A 14,484-nucleotide genomic window follows, 5' to 3' on the forward strand; every position below is an offset into this window, starting at 1 on the left:
GCGACGTAAGGTTAGGCGGAGTTCGCAAGGAGAGGACGAAGCGAGAGGGAAAGGGAGAGTAAGACGCGAAACAACGAGCGAAAGAGACGTCGAGAACGGATAGAAGAAGAGAGAGACACGGACGAGCCCGAAAGGAGAGCAGGTGCAAACTTGGCCTGTCAGGAAGTCGCTTACAGCTCGAGGACAAAAGCTTCCCGAGGGACTCGTGCGCGTTTGGAAGCGGCACTAGGGACGCACAGGTCGGTCTGGATGGTAGAAGACGACGAGAAAGATGGTTGGAGGGAGCTCGAGGGGAGCGAGAGGGACGAGCCTAACTGTGAAATAACAGGGTGGCCTCTTCAACCCTCGCCTTGAAGATGCGAGCCTCATACGTCACTTCCTTACGGCGAAAGAGGGCGGCGTCTAAGGGTGGAAGCGAGTTATATTGATTTATTTATACCGAGGAAGCATCTCCGACGTGATGGGGTTATTGGGTACCTATATTCTATCTATAACATCCGCTACGGTCTCCACGAGTGGCAAAGCCGGATACCGACATTGAGGATCCTCTCCAAATCTCTCTATCTCAGCCTGGAAGATTCGGATCGATGATCGCGCAAAATCCATTTCGTAGCAATTAAAATCTTTTAAATTCCGCGAGGGCTTCCGGAAGTTTGTGTGATGCATTGCACGAATTTGCAATGACTGTCGAAAAGGCAGATAAAAGATATACGTTGCTCGAGTAATTTGCCATTGTCGAAACAAATTAGTCATGGGAGGGATCATTGTCGACGTACGGAAGAAATAAACGCGGCGTCCGTCGCGTGTCCGACTGTTACATTCCAATTTGTAACCGTCAGCTGTTGTTGGGTGTAAAAATAAAGTCATAGCGGGAGTTTTGCGTCGCGCGTGGCTATACGAATTTGGTTTCAAGCGAAGATGACGTGGTCGTCGTATTAGTCCATCCACCTCCCACCGATCGTATACTCACTCCTCTAGGGCTTTGCCCGATACATGACTCGGCCCTGTGGCATGACTGTCGCGAACACGCGAACCCGTTAGACCAAAGTTAACCCGCAATTTAGCTACGGTGATCATTCAAAGGAGACGTCTCACTCGATCCCACTTAACGAATCTTTCTTGTGAAGAAACATTTTGCACTGTCAGATGCGACAATTATTCTGCAGACGTAAAGTCGACTTCGACAACGTTCAAGTTAGTAGCAGTGGTTTATCTCATGTTGTTTTTCGCTTCCCCGTTTTATTGAGAAAGATTTTTTTTTGGTAAAACTTATTTTATGTATTTTTCTGAAAATAGAACGGTCTTAATGTATCGTAACTATATACGTTCATGAATGCCATCTAAATTTGACATACGACAGTCGTTGTAGCCGCATACCGAGAATCAGAGAATTCGGGTCAAAATACGGTAGAAACTCCAGAACTTTTTAGAATTCCCACGGTAAATCACAGTTATAGAGTTGATGGGGCGATGTGTATGATTACACCCTGTCTCCTAGCGGCTATAAATCTCCATCTATCCGCCCCACCTTCATCCTAGGATTCTACAGGTATCCAAAGGACCTGTGCCTCCGAGGACTTCGAAATGGCTGTGACGTATAGCCTGGCGGTGCGTAATGGGTCGGCAACGCGAGCAAATGACTTTGAATAATCCTGATATATTGTTTATTCACTTATCCGCGGCGTGGAAAGACGGGATCTCCGGCAACGAGATATCTCAACGAGACATCGAATCGACAATGCACTTTGAATATTTACTTATGTATATTTATCGTGTTTTTATTATCGCATTTTTCACCAAACCTTTTTTAACTTGCACGATATTGATGAAGAAAAGATCATCTCAATAGATTTGCAGGTCAAGTGCCGGGACACACTAATCTCTTGTTATTAACATGATTTCGATTGTCCCTTGTGTCGGAATAACCATTATTTTCGAATCGCCGACACAGCCCTGTCATTTCGATTAACCAAAACTGACGGGTCGTGCCGTGACCGTAAAATCAAGAGTTAAACCCACACTCGCTCGGTACACTATAATCAATCGTTGGCTCCGTTTTTAAATCCATTAGTTTGAAGCGCGCGCCAATTGAACGAGAATTTCAAAATGATATTCAAAGCTAATCGCTGGGGAGTCTACGGAGGATTGTTATCGAATCTCTATTATATGAAATTAACATCCCGGTATCTGTGATAAAGCGACAGTTGATCGCATGCAAAAATGTTAACAAAAACTTAATATCGGTGGACTGTGCACGCTCGTACAGAACGGGCTGAAGCGAAGCAATTTTCTGCTTTCCAAGAATATAATTTTCGCAGGGGGATGTGCCCCGCTATATTTCCGAGATAAGACTATAGCTCCGCGGGATCTCCTCTCACCCAGCAAGACCCTACTCTTTCGTGTGAAATTACTTCGCTCCGCGGCTTACTCTTATCCCCCGGCGCCACCCTTTCTTACCGTGTATCCTCATTCAGCCGGGATCTCCCTGGAAATAAAGTAGATACCTTTCCTATTTTCGCATCTGGAAAATTGCAATACTGCAGTCGCGAGTGGTGCTCGCCGCTTGATAAATCAGTTGGAAGATAGAAAATTCTCCGAATTTTTTTGTGCAGCTACACATAAAGAAGAAATAAGAAATTATTATTTTTCTGTTAATTTGACATAAAAAGCGAACTTTTATAGACAATACTTTTTCGTTTGATCGCTTCACGTTGTGGCATTGATTAATATTATGCTGGGTGCGGTATAACCGTCGTGCGAATACCTTGCAATTTAGCACAACTGCTTTCCCGCACTCTTAAGTAATTATTATAATCAACATAATTGTAGGATTATTCTTATTCTGGCGAAGTAAATCGCAGGGATAACGTCGCATGCTACCCGGTGGAAAAAGAATGAAAGTGCTATAACGGCATACATATAGAGAGCATAGTACGATAGAATCTCTTTGGTCGAAGTCGTGACGCCGACGATCACGAATCTTTCGCTTCCTCCACATCAACTCTTTCTGCATACTTTTTCTCTATAGCGCTCCGCATAATAACGTTTTCGTGCGGGAATTGATACGAGAACATCTATTTTTACACGAGAACGGGCTATTTCGCGTTATCAGCACGATTTTTTTACAATATTTTGATTGCGACGTATAATCGTCGGCATTTTATCTTAAAACAAATCCATTGAAGAATTTTTTTCATAACGCCAAAGTGCTGACTCACCAATACTTTTCCTGTTTTAATGCATTTAATGCGTGTGTCAGCGGTGCTACTTGATTTGTGAATGGAGATTTATGGATACACTTTTTCTCTCTAACTTTAATTCTTTTTTCCTAAAAGTGCAAAATATACGATATCTATTCCTAATGCGATTATGCTTCTTACAAACATGTTTATTAAAACGCAGACGACAATTAGCGATTGATAAATCATAACTGAAAAACTAAGTTTTTCATAATTATATAATAATAATTTTAATGGGAAAAAATTGTTTCAGGCAAATGGTGTCCACGTAGGGAATGGAGTTCGCCTCCTGACGCGCAACGCGCGGCGTCCGACGCGCGTCGTGGTGTCCTTTACTCCTCGGTCTTCCTCGGCAGTCCCGGTAAGTAGAGTTCTTCGCACAAATTTGAAATTTTTACACTTTGCGCTCTTCAATCGACTGTTATTAGCAACGAAGCTGAAATAAGACTCGTCATATTGTTTCAATTATTTTCATTCTGCACATAACGCGACTGTGTGTGTCGGAGTGATCTCTATAAAAATTTTTTTAGATGCAGTGCACATTTGTAAATATTAGAATATCTTATTAGTCATTGGGAACACATTGCCAAATAATTCAAGATTTTTACAAAAGCGTCTATTATAATACGCTATCATTTTTTTTAAACAACAATAGTTATTCAATTATTATCTAACATGTGTATATAGATATTTCTCCCACACACTTGTGTTTATAAAATTTTTAAGGGCTTGTTTTTTGTAAAAGATTTTCTTCTATGACTTTTTATTTCATTGTACATATTATTTTAGTATTCTGTAATTCGTTCTATGCGTACTTACTCATTTTATTCTTTCTGCATTTTATCTATACAATTGTTATTTATACTTCTCTCTTTATCGGATTATGCGCTTGAAGGAATTAATCGTAAAGCGCTAACTAAGTAAATAATGCAAATAGGGTAATTAAAAAAATTAATTGCCTCTTACGAAGATTGCACAACTCTGCAATTTTTAAAAAGCAATTTGTGTTTTTAACTACCAATATTTTTAATTATATTTCTTAAGTGTAATGTAAAGTATAAAGTTGTCTCGGTTGTACGTAATGACATTTGCCGAGCATAAATTTATTTTTATTCGCCCGAATTAATCTTCAATCATTTTTAACCGTGTGCTGTGCGTAAAGCGAAGGGAAAAGATGCGTCGTTTTATGTGTGCACTTGGTGTGCGTTGTGGGTGGAGCGAATCGTTGGCCGCATAAACAAGTTTTAATCGGCCTCGGGCATTCGCTACGCTGAATAAATATTGATAACGGGTGACGCGACGGCCAATCAGAATTGCGATTTACGAAATAGGGCGCTTACATCCCGTTCGTTTTGCGCGCGAATCATTCGGCTTGGCGATGATTAGCGGACACGACGCTACGCACTGCATAGAATTGTAGAAAGCTCACTGGAAACTCTGTTGTTTATCCTTTCTAAATTAAGCTCGACTATAAAGAGAAAGTGCAACTCATGATATCACAATTTTACAAATCATTATTGGGATCAAGTATACGTAAGATATCTAAACTGAACAGTTTCAATATTTGAAAAAAAAAATGGTTAACAAGTAAATACACATTTTTTTTACGACAAAAGTTTTTCAATATTGGATTTCCGTTGTTTCACTTTGTTATTACGCGTGCGCGATCCTGTAGTAAGCGACATCGTGTCGACCTTCTTCGAGAGGCATCAAGATCCTCTCGAACGCCACAGATAAGCATCGCGCGAGAGGCACATTACGAGGTTGCGAGTGACTCGCGTTTGATAAGTGATCGAATCGTTCTGGAGATGCATCGAGCCTCGATATTGCGAAGGGCCAAGCATCACGCATGCGTACACGTTCGCGGGCTGTCTCCTCCGTCTGTTCCTCTCTTTCGACCTCCCTCTCTTCGTGGAGCAGCGGGTACCCTCCGCGAAGAAAGGACGAGGCGAGCGCGAGAGAGCGAGTCGCCCCTTGTCGTCGGAGAGAAGATCGGCGCCTGAGAGCGAGGAGGACGGGATATATTCGCGAGTGTGAGAGTGTCGGTCGGCATGCGAACGGAGCAGAGAAAGCGAGAGAACGAAAAGAGAGAGGAGAGGAGAGGAGAGCCGAGGGAAAGGGTGCCGCCATCTCCATGGCAACGAGGCGAGGCGGGAATGCGACGGTAACCATGGCAGCCGCGGGTTCCTCTCTCGGGCCGACCTGTCTGTCCCTCTTTCTGGCCTCTCGTCCTCCTCGTTCTCCTCATCTGGACCTCTTCCTTCCGCCCACGGAGCGGGTAAGCGGTCGCGCGGACGCCGCTCCTCTCTCGAGCCGATCCGTAAAGAAAAGGTGGGGCGGACTTGGGCTCGCGCCGCTCCAGAGAAAGGGTTTTTCTTTTTCTTCGTTTCCACCTTCGTTTCGCGCAGCCTCACGTGGATCCCTTTTTTTCCGTGTTTAGGAGCATCGGGTCAATTTCGATACGTGTAGAAAGTACTCGCGATAGCGATTGCGTAGGGGTGAAATTTCGTTTAATTTGGCGTATCCAGATTGTATCCAAATCAAAAGTGCGATTTATGTCCCTAAGATTGATATAAAATATCGAAATCGCAATGTACATGTTCTCACTCGTAAAATAATTCCTTCGCTGTTTCACTCGAGGAAAGTAAATATCGTGTAATAACGAAAAGCCTTATTCACTCTTTCCATTATATACGGTTTCCTTTGTATTTTTAATTATAAATTATCTCAATATTTTTCAAGCAAACAGCACGTCAAACCTGCATATATTTAAGTGCGTAGTTGAAAGCTATCGACATTCTTCGACGCGGAAACGCGGTTCGCCACTCAGCTCTCGGGTGTGGAATATCGTAGACACGCTTGATTATGTACGACTGTCGAGGAATCCTGAGATTCCAGGCGTCGTTTAACTCTCGATACGTTGCGCGACGACGCGGCGGCGAGAGTCGAGTTTCTGCGTCGACGACGACATTAGCGTGCCTCTGCATTTTCCCTGACTGCATATTTTCATCCGTTACGAACGCGATGACAGAGGCAGCTCCCGATGTCGCCTGCGTTTATTTCGAATTTTATTAAAACGTTTTGAAAATGGCATATCTTAATCGATGTAGCGATTTTTTTCGATTGTTATAGATACACGTTACGATCATTCTTGAAGAATATTTCAATTTTTCCTCGCAGCCTTGTTCCCACTTTAATAGCTCGTGTTTTGTCCATTAACTTAAAGAAAAAGTCGATCAATATACGATTTTCATTATATTAATATCAATGAAAATTAAAAGTTTCTCATATAAAAAAACGGCTTTATTTTTGATAATTATTTGAAGTCACTTTGAATAAGGTACCATTCCCATCGTAATTTTAGAGCGCGCGTTTGTTAAGTCAGAATTTCGACCGCGGCTTTGAATAGGGAGGAGGGTGGGGGGAGGGACAAAACGAATTAGGATGCGGTAACAAAACAAATTCGTCGAAATTTCGTCAGAGCCGGTACACGACCGCCCGCGCGCGGTGGATCTCGTTACGTTTACTGGTAGAAGGAGGTTAGCCGAGACAGGGAACGCGGGGGTGGATGCTAGAGAAACGGAGGTGAAAGAGGAGGAGAACGGGTGGAATTCTCTCGGTTTGGTTTTTCATGGGTCGCACATCACGTCCCTCTCTTCTCCCCGTTTCCATCGCGTGGAACCACCGTACTGTGCACACCCGCTACCACCCCTTTGCCACCCCCCCCGTATCGCCCTGCAATAGCACACGGCATGGCTCCCTTTTCTGTGAGTGTGTAACGTAATGTAAGGGTTGCGCCCGCGTCGGCGTTTGGGGTGAGAGAGTTTAAAACCCCTCGGGGCTTGAGGTCCGGGCCGGTTAGATTTATCGGATGTTTTGGTTGGCGGCCATTGTTAGCCACCCTCTCTCTACTCTCTTCCTCTCTTTCACCACTCTACGCACAGTGGCGTAACTCGTGCTACGTCGTTGCTAGGAAATCATTTTTCAATCTCCCGCAGTGCATTTCGGATGTCTATGGGTGATGAAAGAATTGACGTAGCCAGATATATCATTCAAGTTATACATTTCGTCGCGTTTTGTACTTTTTGGCTAATATAATAGCCACATTTTCTACGCTCGTTGTTTTGAATTAAATTATTAATATAATTAGCAAAATTTATTAGAAATATAAAAGAGCCGAGAAAAAATTGCAAATTGCAAATTTTTTGCATTATCGGTAATATAAATTTATTTAAAAAAAAAACTTGTTTTGTATATACGATAATATATATTGTACTATCTTAGATTCATAATATCAATTTATATACATATTATTATTAATACATGTTATTAATAGAAACTTTTTCTGCAATGATGCATACAACACATGTTTTTACTTTCAATTGATGAAAGGATTTTTTTTCGCAATTTTTATTTGCTTAAGTTATCAATTAATAAGTAAAATATAAAAAGCGGCAGTAAAAAACGGCAACGTGAAAGAATAGGATAATGGAAGAAAATTTTTTATTGTTCAATACTTGATTATATCGTTATGATCCACCGTCACGAAGATCATCTCGTGGTGTTCCGCGTGCAATCGTTCGTCGCAAAGCTCCTTCGTAACGCGGATCTTCAACAACCTTCTTACCGGCATTGTGCGCGGTAGTTTGAGCGGTGTTCAACCCCGCGACTCGCGACCCTTGGGCACAACCCTTTCGACCGCAGTTCTGTTTGTCTCATTTCTTGGTACGCCGCGGTTATCCAAAAGCAAGCGTGTATAGTTACGTAATTGATGCAATTCAACACAACAACCGAGTTTTGTTCAAAATTTACCTAATTATACTAATGTATGTTAATAATAATTTATCTAAGTGTCTTGTCAATGATGATATTTAAACATTTAAAAATATTAACAATACAACACATAATAAATTTCTTTTGGAAAGATTAGAAAAAAATTGTCTAAAAAATTGCAATATTTCACCATTTTTTGCTTTTAATTTTAATGTAGAATACATCATAAACGATACAATGTGAGATAATGGTTACTATAAAATAAATAAAAGAAATAAAAATTTTGCAGCGATGGAAAGAGAAAGAATATTCGAGTTTTGCAAGTGATTTCGAAATACGAGCTAATTGGGACTTTATCGGATAATGTCAGGGAAGTTTCATCACGACTATAGGCCTCGCGGAAGAGAATTCGTTGCTGGTCGAGAGCAAGTTACACAATAGCTGGCCCGGCGATAGGTGATGGCGGAGGAGAATAGCCGAGGTAGAGTTTCTCTCGCACGGAGAGCCGCCACAGGGCCACCTCGTGTTCTTCGATTAGCAAGAGACCGACCCGACCATGACCTCTCCTTCTCTCTGTCGCTTTTCGTCTCTCTCTTTTTTCATCGTCCATCGCGTATACCGTGCCATAGGTGGAGAAGATTCTCCTCCGGTCTCGCCTCCTCGCTCGCTCCGTTTCTCTCGTGCTTCATCTCGCGGCACTGATTGGACGATCCATCACTGTTGCTTCTCTCTCCTTTTCTCACTCGGGCTCTTTCGTCTTTCTCCGTCTCTCCTTCTTGTCCTCTCCAATGTCTATTGCCAAGGAGTCGGACATAAGCACACGTATGTGTCTGTATGCACACTCACTCATACACGCACACATGTGTATATACATATATACATATATAAATATATATATTCATATATACATACGTATAAACATACATATATGATGTATATACATGTATTATTATGTGTGTATGTTTAAACATCTACGCGTGTAAGCGTTTGTTGTGTAGAAGCATGCGTGAATGTGACTTCATACACGGATTGTATGTATATGTATACATATATGCGTGTATACTATAATATGTACACGCGTAGCGCTACGTTGTCACGCTACGTTGTACTCGTGCGACTCTCGAACGTATGCACACGCGCGTACCGGACTTTCGTATACCGGCGACCATCGCCCAGAGGGTCGGCCATTCTCGTAAGAGGGTGGAAGGGTAATTGGTTCCCATGGAGGCAGAAAACGCCTCGCTCGAAAATGTCTCGCCGAAACTGCACGATGCAGCTGGAAACGCATTAATGAAGATAGTTGATAGAAGTAAAAGATAGAAAAACATTTTTTTCGGGGTGATACAAAGTTGTCTTTAACTACAGTAGTTGATGATCACAACAGGAAAATAATTAAAGATAACGTCTCTGTTGTATATAGACTTTATTAACTTCTTACATTTAAAGATCAAAGGTATTCATTGTGATCACTGTTCTTCGATACAATTGTTGCAACTATACGTGGGAAAAGAAATGAAGTAGCCTGAATGCGAAAGAAATGTACGCGACGTGTGACACACACACACACACACACGCACATATATATATATATATATATATATATATATATATATATAAGCTATAAAGGGAATATATAAGCTTGCCACCATCCACAGTTCGTATTCATTAGTTCCTTATTCAAAGCCACGGAAATAGTTCCAGAGTTGCGAGAGGCACAAAGCACAAAGCTCTGTCGCGGAACAAAGAGAGGCGAAGGGAAAGCGGTATAGGAGATAGTGAAAGAGCGAAAGCGAGAGAATTGCAGATTTCATGAAGCCCAAGATAGGCACAATGGTTTAGCTGGCGAGTACATCATCTCTACCTGCCTCCCTCGCCCTCTCTCTCTCTCTTTGCCTCTGTCCCGTTTTTCTTTCTCTATCTCGCTTCCTACGTGTTTCTCGGTCTCTCTGCAATATTCATATGTGTTGAATATATTAATGCGCCGAGAGATATGTAAAGCGTGCGCTGGAAAGTGCGCCGTCTCCGTTAGCTGCCTGCTTGCTGGCTGCTGTCTGCCTGGCTGGCTGGCTGGCTGGCTGGTGCAATATTAGTGAAATGTGTCTCGGAGTGCGCCCATGTGCGGCACCGATATTAAACAGCAGCCGTCATTGCATCTGCCCTCCCGTAACCCGTCTGCTCCATACGCGTTTTCAGTTTCCATCGGGAATCTCGTTGGTCCTTCGATTCCGGACACCCTCCGCAGCACTCCCGAATCTTTTTTCCTCTTAGTTTTTACTTCCGTTCTTCTGACTTCCCTTCGTGTCATCCCATCCACCGGCTTTTGTCGTAATTCATGCCGAATAATTTATCGAAGGTGCAACGCTATTGTTATATTTTTGTATAAAAATTTGGTCGACGATTCGTTATTCAAAGGACTTGCTGAAGTAAATCATAATAGTTAACGCACATATAAGTTGTATTTATATTATTATAATCCAACTCAACAACAAAAGGTACGAGTTTTTTGTGTGTTTGCAGTTATGTAAAGAATGATCCATTAGAAATAATATTCTTTAGAGATAATGCGTAAAGTGTCAGACTTAAAGAAGAGAAAATAAGTACATTATAGTACAATTAATTATCTACAGATGCTGCTCGATGCTCTTTTAGACTTCCTTTTAGGATATATAATATTTTTAATGTACTCTTTCCAATACCAGTCAAGTCATGGCAGCCTCATATTACACATCGATGAGCGAGTTCTCTCTTTTAACCTTCGTATATGCAGATACGATGCCGAGGCTATTACTATGCAAAGTAATTACGACTTCACACCCGGCTTCTTGCGCAACAACACGCTCCAATGAGTATTCCATTTGCTTGATGATTCAATTTAAGCCTCAGCAGAATTTGTTTTTTGCGCGATCATATTTTAGCATTTATTTTTAAGAATATATCGTACAATGGACGCAATAAAGGTGAACGGGTCTAGTAGCCGACTAATTGAAAACGAAAAGTTTACCAAGAGATCGTATCTCGCTCTTTGCAAAAGAGAGAAAGAGAGAGACACGAGGTACTCGCTGATATTTCCGAAGGAAGGAGACACGTATTGTAACTCTATTTCAAACTATGTATCGGTCCGCTTCTACAATTTTTTTGCGAGAGAGATGAATACTGCTGGAAGAGAGTGCTAGCGGAGGGCGAGTTAAAGCCGAGTGCAAGAGAAAAGGGGAACGTAGAAGGGGTGGGTTTCGCGATGTAACAATACGATGCAGTACGGTATAATCGGTAGTACCGGCACACGCCAACTTTCTCTCTCTCGTCCCTTCGCGCTGATCCTCTCGACTGTGTACCCTCCACCTCCAGCATGCCCCTGCACGATTCTCTCAACCTACGGCCCAGCCCCGGCAGCAGCAGCAGCAGCAGCAACAGCAACAGCAGCAGCAGCGGCGGCAGCAGCAGCAGCAGCAGCACCCAACCCAGACCCTGGGGCTGTCAAACGCAGGCCAAATCTTCTTCTGCTCGTGACAGCCTGGAAATGAAGAGAGTGCCCCGCGTGGCGTATCCTACCCGCTTTCGTACGTTAACGCACGTTCTAGGTACGTACGTACGATTCGTGCACACACGTGCGAGCGAGCGGGCGCGCGCTTACATTATCCCTTTAATATGTGGTCGGGCACCGACGCGAATACCGCTCGTGGAATGAAGCGAGAAAATGGATCTACGGCCCTTTTTCTCTAGACCCTTCTTTCGTTCCCGCTTCTCGATCCTGACGATCGCTTCCGGGCGTATTTGCATCTTTGTATATCGACTATATCGGTTTCCGTTTAGTCGATTATGTAAATTGCGTGTTTGATTGTGGCCGCATTATTTGTTTTTTTTTATTATGACATTTTTTTTAGCAGTTTAATATCTTACTTGAGCGACATATAATCGATTATACAGAGTGGATTTAAAAATAGTACTATTCTCAAGAAGTCATCCCGATTGTCCGCGTGTATCATTTACTGCACGCGTAGATTTTGACTTGTAGCTCTTTCATTGCTTTCTTTTTTTTTCTTATCGAGCGGGAGGTTTTATCGCGTTGGTAGTTACTTTAAGGAACGGGCTAAAGAGTCTGAAAGGGTCCCTACCCCGCCGATTACGAAGCACTTTTCGAGCGCGATCATTAGCGCAATTATTATTGTGTCGGAGCACAATGAGCGCACCGCCATCGCCGACAACAATGGACGCTGAAGGTGAAGAGGCGAAGGGATGAAGCGCGCGCACCGGCGATGAAGCGAAGTGGCTGGCCGTAGAAAAGAGGAGAGCCGGTAGATCGCCGTGATGGAACGAAATGAAAATAGAACAAAGGCCGCGAGCGAGCACGTAAAAAAATGCTAATGAACAGACGCGGCCATTGTCGTTAATTGCATTTTGTTTTCTACCGCGTAACTCGCGCCGACATCGTTTGACGGCAGTCCTTTCACGGCAACATAGAGCATCGCGATTTCTCTTTAAAAAAAATTTATCGTTAGACAATAGATGTCGTGAGTTCTCGTAACAATGTGGTATTTTTTATATCTTATTACAAGGATGCTCCGCTGAAAAATATTGACCTTAGACATTAGACATTACGATCTCTCGTTATGTGTCGATGCCTCGACACATTATGTACTTCTTGCGATAGGGCGAGTCTATCGAACCGCCGAGTAATGTTCGAGTAGTGAACTAAAGTACGACACGTTAAAGAACATGGTACGAGAGAGGTGCATCTGTTAAGACGTGCGTCGAGATACTTGATTGCGTTGGGGCCTCGTATATGCTTGAAACAATGTTACCGCTACATTATGTTATTGCGGCATTACATTCCATTATACATGGGATCCATTGCACATAATCTATAAGTACATAAGAGCTTGTATTGTATTTTTCCAGTCACGCTCTTCTCTCATACTTCTTCTTTTTTCCATGCGTACGATGGATCCCAGTTGAGTATTGCTTAAAAAGTAAGTAATACTCTAAGTAAAATAATTAGATAATTTTTTTTATGCTGGATGATGTGTACATGTATTATGATATACATATAATGTATCACGATATACATATTATAACATTGAAGGAAATTATAAACAAATTTGCGATACGATAACGCAAAAAGTTGCAATAAATTTTAAAAGCGATGTTGAGATATGATATTATTTAGTTATTTATATTACATTTGGAGATGGCAGGGTTTATATAGAAACTTTCAAAAATTCTTACATAAACATTTTTCTTAATAGTATCCACTGCTTCTAATCACGTGTACTTCTTTTATCGAGATTTTCTTCGTAATTGAGATGTCAAGCTTTCAGTCTTCGTTCATCCCTTCTCCTCTTCTCACCACCGAGAATGAGGCGCGCACAAATTATTATGCCGGACCAGGCGGCGAGACCTCTCGCCGTTATCTCCTCGGCTGCTTGTTTCTCACTCCGCTCTATTAGTTGCCTGTGTCCCAAGAATCTATACGGTGCGAGGTTGTCTCCGCGTTTTCTCCCCGCCGCCGCCACCGCCACCGACCGTCTTTGACGTCGGCGCGAACGATTCAGTAGGATCTAACGGAGTTCGGTGAAATACTGCAACTCGATTTCGACACTTCGGCATCATTAATTAGCGGTCCCGCACGACTTTTATTCGAGCTCCTTCGCGTTTAATTACAACGGCAAGAGAACAGAAGAGACGCGCGGAGATCGTCCCGTGTGTTACACACTACCGGACTACCTGCCGGACGTGACACACCGGCTCTCACGACCAACACGTGCCTCCGACTGGTATCGCCTGGTATCGGCGGTGTCAAACACATACAACCATGCACGTGGACCAGCACCAACTGACGTCGTAAACGCCGATCGTGTGTACGATTCGATAATGAGGTCGTAGCTCCTTCGAGCCACAATTGCGAGGGGTTAACGCGCGAGTATTTGTCAAGTATAATGGTACTCCAATTCATTTTTAATCATTCTTTGTTAAAATTGGATATGTTATCATTAAATGTTCTGATAAAACATATAGATATAGAAATATTTAAAAAAATTTTATTTTAAAAATTCATGTTTAATTTCAAATCGTGTGTTCGATCAATGCGATAACGGGTAACAATAGAGGTTGATTTATCATAAATACAGGTTGATTTTCAGCGCTACCCTTGAATTAAGCGGCCCTTTGTTTGTTTGTTGTTCCGGTTTAATTCTTTCGCGAGGTGTACCATCGAGGGTCCGCGGTATAGGTCAATGGGAAACTAATTGTCGGTGCTTGAAGGGTACAGTCAGAAGCAGAGGGGAGTGGCGTAGCGACGTTCGCTGTTGCTCGAAGGGTCGATTCGAGGGTGGTCGAAAAGTCTAAGCACTCGATGAAAGTAGCGGGCGGCGCGATGGACGATGAGACTAGACGGTTGCAGTGGTAGTGACGCCGTGCCGTGACGATAGTCGGTGGTGGTGCTGGTGGTGTAGTGATAGTGAAGGGAGAATGAGGA

General features: G+C 42.7%; 1 long non-coding RNA gene across 3 annotated transcripts in view; it reads left to right on the forward strand.

Moving 5' to 3' along the window:
* Positions 1-14,484, forward strand: part of LOC139818571 (uncharacterized) — a 187,820-nt gene that overhangs the window by 5,540 nt on the left and 167,796 nt on the right. For 2 of the 3 annotated variants that reach the window (XR_011733445.1, XR_011733446.1), the window contains exon 2: positions 3,493-3,600. This is a non-coding gene — a long non-coding RNA (uncharacterized lncRNA). Of the gene's footprint in view, positions 1-3,492; positions 3,601-12,961; positions 12,980-14,484 lie in introns of all 3 variants that reach the window. The other variant, XR_011733447.1, reaches the window with a different exon arrangement.

The sequence above is a fragment of the Temnothorax longispinosus genome, chromosome 9 (genome assembly GCF_030848805.1).
Source record: "Temnothorax longispinosus isolate EJ_2023e chromosome 9, Tlon_JGU_v1, whole genome shotgun sequence".
NCBI lineage: Eukaryota > Metazoa > Arthropoda > Insecta > Hymenoptera > Formicidae > Temnothorax > Temnothorax longispinosus.